The following is a 7,316-nucleotide window of genomic DNA, read 5'->3' on the forward strand; positions in this document are numbered from 1 at the left end:
AGGCTTCTGCTGCGTGTGCCGACTGCCTAATAGATGTTAAATTATGAGTAACTATGAGTGAGCGTACCCTGCATAGATATTGTAGCACACCAAACCGCGCCACCTTGAGCTGGAGAATATAACCTCACCATGTATCTCGGGTCTTGCTTACGTGAAGCTTGGCTCATGAACGCTCTCACAAGGGACAACAGTCATGATAACTATGATTATGCGGTCAGTGGGTTGATTTAACAAGATGATTTCAGCACATGACGTGCATCGCTCCTTTATGAGGGCAACGTACCTATGCAACTGGTAATTGGTAATACCATAAGTCATGGAATTTATGGCTCGTTCCTAGAACTGATGTATTCCCGCATTCTTGTTAACATCCCCCATATACATTCTTGAGGTCGTCAAACACTCGGTTTTACACCCATTCTCATATTATAATTTTGGGAAGCCGTGGACATCACCTCCAACATCGCAAATGAAAACAAACAAAACAAAAATCGTTCTATCCCGGAAAACCTTAGCGAGCACCAAATGCCTATCTTGAAGACAGGATTGAGGTGGTTATCGTCCTTTTGACTGACAAATCACTCTTGCAACATAAAAAGGTCAAGGGCTTCTTGTCGATGGTAGGATGATCGACTATAAATTACCTTTTGATTGCGATCAGTATTCAGCTGACATCTCACTCAGTGCATTATACGTCTTGTAAGGGGCAGGGGCAGCGGAACGGGGGGGGGGGGCAAGGGTACATTGTCCCCCCTGATATTCCTGAGGGGGGGGGAATCACCATTACCACCAAGTGGAAAAGGGCTCAAGTGGGCTAATTCAAAATATATCAGGAGCAAACAATCCTGTGATCATGCACCTTGTGAAATCCTTAGTCAAACTGAAAGCGTCATACCAGCTACTTCAGCGACACCCGAGCGATCGTTTTCACTGTCCTTTCACAGAGTGAAGACATTTCTGAGATCCTCCACGGGACAGAAACGTCTTAATCACCTCTGCGTCTTACACGCATACGCCGAGAGGCTGGACAGTTTGGATGATAATTCTGTCATCAAGGAATTCATCCTGCGAAAGAGCGTGAGGGTAGCAGTGTTTGGGAAGCCGTACAATGCGTGCCGGATCGTTGACTTGTGTGTTTTTTCTTCGTGTGCGTGCGTGTGTGCTCACATGTATGCCAACTCCAGCAAGAGAATAAAGGATGTTCCTCCCCTTGTCACGCCAAGAATTTCTAACCACAGATACTGCAGTACATCTGGGTTTGGACCTTAGGGGGGTGGCAAACCATGGGCTTTCCCCCCCTGAACTCAAAACGTTCCGCCGCCCCTGGTCAGGGGAGTGGCGTACCCTACGTGTACAGAGCAACAATTTTCACGCATCGGTGCCCGAGGCGTCGCCTGTTATAAGTTACCTCACTAACTGCAACCTTTGCTACCTCCATGAATTTTGGTGACGAATTATAATACGTTATCATAATGATCCCGCCTGAAGGTGGCGCGTAATGATGCCAAAGCTTGTCCATATGAAAACGCCTAGATGAAGGGTAGTAATTAAGGATAATTGTCTGCGGAGACCAAGGGGGTAAAAGTATGGAACGTCGACCACGAATATTTACACTTTAATTTGGGCGGCGTATCACGTGCTACGCAAATATTTTCTGCTCCAATGACATTCTGTCAATGACATCACCGAACACAACAGTTCTTGGGACAGAGATCCATCGAACTGTTGGGACATCGAACAGTTCTTCCTGCTTCGTTAGGTAGACAATAAATAACACGAAGCGTCTTTAGTTTGTTCTATAATCGTGTCCCCGAATGTCTCGCAAACGACTGTCATCATTTCATTTCATTGAGTGGTAGAACAAACAGGGCTCTTGACCATCAGCAACATTTCACAAATAAAAACAAAAAAAAATGTGCAGGTACAGGGTGTACGTGGAAGAATAGTTCTGCAGGTCTCAGCTCAAAATATATTTTCTTCGATGTATGGAAGGGCCTAATAGGTCACGTTCAAGTCGGAAAAGTGTACCTCACATTACCCTTATTACGTGCTTCGTGCTCAGGCTCATGCTTCATTTCTTGACTCGTGAATTTTATGATATGCGACGGCGCGCTACTGTGCTCTGTATCAGTCTTGGGTAGGAACTAAGTTACAGTAACTTGTCACTCTAACTATACTCGTGTTCAACTTAAGAAGGAAAAGAAATGTAATGAGTCAGCTCTCAAGATAGGAAAGCTGAGCACAAAGACGTCACTCTTCCTCCTCCGCCAGATAACGAAATCCATCACACTAACGCGCTATTGTGTCTCGTTATCTCCAACGACGTATGTACGAGGGGTGTCCAAGTCAAACCGGGACTTCTCATTTTTCGCAAAAGCAAAATGAACTTACAAGCGAGAAATTAGTTTTATTTTTCAATGTAATCTCCAGCTGCACCAATGCACTTGTCCCAGCGTTTCACGAGGGGTTGGATGCCAGAGCGTAGAAATCCTTACCGGCGCGTAGCAGCCATGATCGGACCGCATTCTTGACCTCGTCGTCGCAGCTGAAGTGGCGCAGCTGGAGATGGAAATCGCTGGGGGCGAGGTCTGGACTGTAAGGCGGATGTGTCAGCAACTCTCACCCAAGTTCCTGTAAGGTGCGTGTGCGTGCGCTATGCGGGCGTGCATTGTCCAGTAGGAGGAGGACTCCTTTGGTGATGGCCCGGCCGCTTCTGCTTCAGCGCCTTATGCACATCCCTGAGAACCTGGCACTATTGATGGTGGTACCACTTGGTAGAAAATTAACATGAACAACGCCAGCCTTGTCCCAGAAAACCGTGGCCATGACTTTACCCGCAGACGGGGTGCTTCGGAACTTCTTGGGAGCTGGCGAGCCCGGATGCTTCCACAGCTTTGATACGCGTTTAGACTCAGGAGTGAAATGGTGCACCCACGTTTCATCGCACGTGATGATCCCATCAAGGAACGGCTGTCCTTCAGTGTCGAAACGGTACCTTAGGTCTTGGGAGATTTCCAGTCTGCTCTGGCGGTCAAACACGGAGAGCTGCCTCAGGACCCAACGGGCACTAACTTTCCGAAACTGGAGGTGTTCATGAATGATAGTGGTCAACGTTCCCACAGAAAGGTCCGCCTTTCGAGCCAGTTCGAGACATGTTATCCGTCGGTCCTTGAGGGTCAGGCACTCCACAAGTTGGATGTTCTCAGGAACTCTGACACTGGGCTCTGAGCCGCCCCGGCCGGGATCGTCCTGCACTGATGAACGGCCGTCTCGGAACCGTTTGCACCACTCAAACGCTTTGCTGCGGCTAAGTGTATTGTGGCCATACTGAGCCTGAAGTCTTCTGTGAATTTCAGATGACTTTGCGCCTTCATTCACGAGAAACTTCATGACAATTCGCAGTTCGATGTGCGCACTCACCTCGTTGTCGGCAATCTTGTCCAGCACGTGTCTTCTGTTTTGCACAAACTTTGGACCACCACGTGGTGAACGCGGAGGCCTGTCGCGTGTGAAAATGACGAAAAAGAAGTAGCGCGAGCCATTTGTACACTCAGGAGACAAAGTCCCGGTCTGACTTGGACATCCCTCGTAGATGACGGCCTTTCACAAAGGTAACTTGTACCTCTATCTAGTTACCGCTTTCGGATATCGTAACTGTAAAATGTAACTAAGTTACTCAAGTATTGCAATACTTTACATGCGTCAGTAACCTAGCGTCGTTTCGCGGTTGTCTAGAACCGTGATTCTCAAACGGGAACATGATACTGGTCACTGCCCAAATTTTTTTTGTTGCATACCGTGCTGGATATCTCGTCGCCAGCATTGGGAAGATCCCCAGTACCCCGTGGCTGACCCTGATTGTAGGAACGAAGCCTGCAGCTATCGTCATCGTGCTGTCGTCGGGTCCTCGTCATCAAGGGCTGTTCATATACTCCAACGGCAGACTCGTGCTCGTAGCTCGTGCAGCGTCGCCGGGCGCAATCGGGCGCTTAATAGCTATAGAGGTCTGCACGGGTATGTAATTCCCGAACCGCAGCCGCGGACACGGTCTCCCAATCTGCACCCGCACGACGTTTGGTGGAGCAATACCCGCAAGCGCTCCTGCAGGTCGTCCGGGTATGAAAGAAAAACACGAAGGCGCTTGTGGACGCTTCATCGCACTTTAGATTTGGTACATCAAATGCACGATACATAATTGTTGAAAGAACGTCACCAAATTACCATGAAAAGACACTGGAAGTCCGGTCTTTTGTGCGTTTATTTCGCAAAAACCCATGACCGCGGGTATAGCGCGGATACCCGCACGCACACAACCAGAGCGGCAACGAGGATGCACTTTACCCGCGACCCGCATCAAGTCACATTTTCCACCCGCAAATCCGACATTAGTGCTGGCATCCGCGCGGAAACACGGGTACTCCCACACCCGCGCAGACCTCTACTTATGGCGCGCTACACTGGTTTTCATGTGCACTGGTGCACGTGCATGTGCAGTGTACACTGGTTCAGTCGTGGTCAGTGGCGGACCCAAGGGGGGGGGGGCGATCGCCCCCCCAAAACGTCAGTCTATACATTGAATTTCCCTCTCCCCCTCCCCCACTACGCGCTCCGTCAAAGAAACCGCCCCCCCCCTCAAACCGAGGGTCTGGATCCGCCCCTGGTCGTGGTGGCCCGTGGACGACTACGATGCGCCGCTACCACCGCGCGCCATGGCACAAGCCAGTCAGTTCTACCAGCACCGTCCTGGCGTGAGGCCACGAACTTCTGCCCGCTGAGACATTCGATCACCGCCGGTCAGGACTCATGTAGAGGACGTGTGATTCAGCCCTTCACCATCCCAAATTTTGCAAGACCGCCAATGAAGCCCTCAGGAAGCCATCGCTGATGCTCCTCCCTCAGCATTCCGCGACCTGGAATTTTACGGCGTCGCTTCCGTATCGCACCACTCTCGACACGCCATGGTCGCATTCACTGCGTCACCACACCGTCTCATGCTTCGCGATGGTGCTCCTCAGGCATCAACGAGGGGCTTCTTTACGAGCGACACGCTCCTGTACCGGTCGCGGTACGCCTCTGTCGACCTCACCACATGTATCTCCTAAGCAAGCGGTACACTCACCTCATCCCGCAATTCACTCTGCTCTTCACTGGGACCCGTCCGGCTCACAGCTCACTTGTCCACGCCATCCCGCTGCTGCTGCATCCACTGGCACGATCACAAGCCGTGTGTCCAGTTGTCCATCACCCCCGTGTCATCCTCATTTCACAACCCTCTTCGTGGTATACACGCGGGCCACAGCCGCAGGCACCGCTCCGCGTCTGACGGGGGGGGGGGAGTGATGTGGTGGCTCGTGGACGACGACGACGCGCCGCTACTGCCGCGCGCCATGGCACAGGTCAGTCAGCACTACTGGCACCGTTTTGGTGTGAGGGCACGAACTTCTGCCCGCTGGGACATTCCATTACGGTCGGTCAGGACTCATGTAGAGGAACACCACATCTACTACACTGTTTATACTTCGTCTTCATCCGCTGTTCGAGCATAAACACTCCGACGGCAGTCAACCCGTCGCGCACGCTCGGTCGCTCGCTCGTCGTCGTTACGCCGGAGTATAGACAGCCATTTATGTTTCGAAGGCATGGCAAGCACTTGGAAAGTCGAAGCTACTCCGCGGCCTACTTCAACTTGGGATTTAGAAGCATGCGACGGGGAAGTACCGACAAACTGCAAGTGATATCTTCTGGCGAAACAATAAATAAAACAACTTAACAAACTAAATAAAATGCGTTCATCCGACTCTCGGCAAAACACAGTTGCTGGCACGGTTACGGGTTCCCTCCAATAACGTTTGTTGCTTTATGACATGATAGCGAGAAAGTATGAGTACGAAGCAGGACGGAATGTTCCATGCGGAGTTACCTGTATCTTTATTGGCACCTGGTGCGTGAGGCTTCAAATACCCTGTTCTTCTCAACCAGGAGTTCGCCAATTTTCTTATCTAATACGCAGTCAGGACAGCCTTAGACTAACTCCCACCGTGCTGTTTGGGAAATCCTCCGTTTATAACGCGGCATAATTTTGCTTGGACACTACAGGCGAAAGTTTTTCATTCATTCATTTTCTTGAAAGACAAGTGCAAAGTAACGTGTCTCGGTAACGTCATGGTAACGGTCATGGTAACGGTCATGATAACGTGTCTCGGGTTTCACTGGTGTAATGATGTACCAGTTCTCCCTTGCCCTTCTGCCATTAGTGGTAACTCTAGCTGAAATTATAGAGTTACATTTCAAAATGAGTAACTAACTCAGTTACCATTTTTGCAGGTTGACTGTAACTGTAACTTAGTTGTTTTTGGGTAACCTACGCATGACAGCCCTGTATACCCTTATGCAAAGCAGGTCTCTCCCTCTAATGCAGCTCGCAAAAAGCTCGAGTTCGTCTTTGTTTGTCATTTTTTTAACGCCTCTCCCTTACCATACGCGGGTAAAATTATCACGGTCCCTTATTGTGTGGTATGTCGCGCGTATATAGCCAAAACAAATTTCGTGTTTCTGTGCGCGTTACCTGCGTGTGGAAACTACGTCTGAAGCGAAAGCTTTGCAATTTTCGGAACGTGACGGTCTGGATAAAAATATCCGCAATATGAGTACTCGACAATAGTTGAGCTGAAGAAAGAAGCACTCCTCCACTTGATGAGCCACTGGGCTTTACAGAGACGCCGGTGTAACCGTGTAGCACTCGAAGAAAGCGCGAAGGATTCCATTGTCGAAAAAGCCTGAGCTAGGGCAAGAGAACGACATAAGGACGACGTGTCGTCCTTTCTGTCGTTCTCTTACCAAAGCTCAGGCTTTTTCGACAATGGATTTCATCCACCAGCTTGCCAGCATGTATGCTATTTTATCAGCGAATGACTCCTTTCGTTGACGGGACGTTTCGAGTCAAGGATCGAGTCGAACGATCGTGTCGAATCCAATATTTTTGAAGCACAAACGGGTCTCAAGAAACACACCGAGCGGAGGGTCGAGTTGACGATCGTTTAAGAATACGGCCGTCCATCTCGCGAGAAGGCGAACAGCGTCAAAGAGCCTCGGTAGAACGATACAGTATGTGAACCCTGCAACCATGTCTTGGTTGTTGCGCTGATATTCTTCTTGGCGTAATTCGCTGTATCTCATATCGCAGCGTCGCGACATCTTTGGGCTGCTGAAATCCTTTACACTTCTCCACGAATTTTTTCTTCTTCTTTTTTTCTTTTTGCAGAGTGTGTGCTGCGATCACGAAACACAACTATAAGAACAGCCGGCAAGGGAAGATT

The sequence above is a fragment of the Ornithodoros turicata genome, chromosome 2, assembly GCF_037126465.1.
Source record: "Ornithodoros turicata isolate Travis chromosome 2, ASM3712646v1, whole genome shotgun sequence".
NCBI lineage: Eukaryota > Metazoa > Arthropoda > Arachnida > Ixodida > Argasidae > Ornithodoros > Ornithodoros turicata.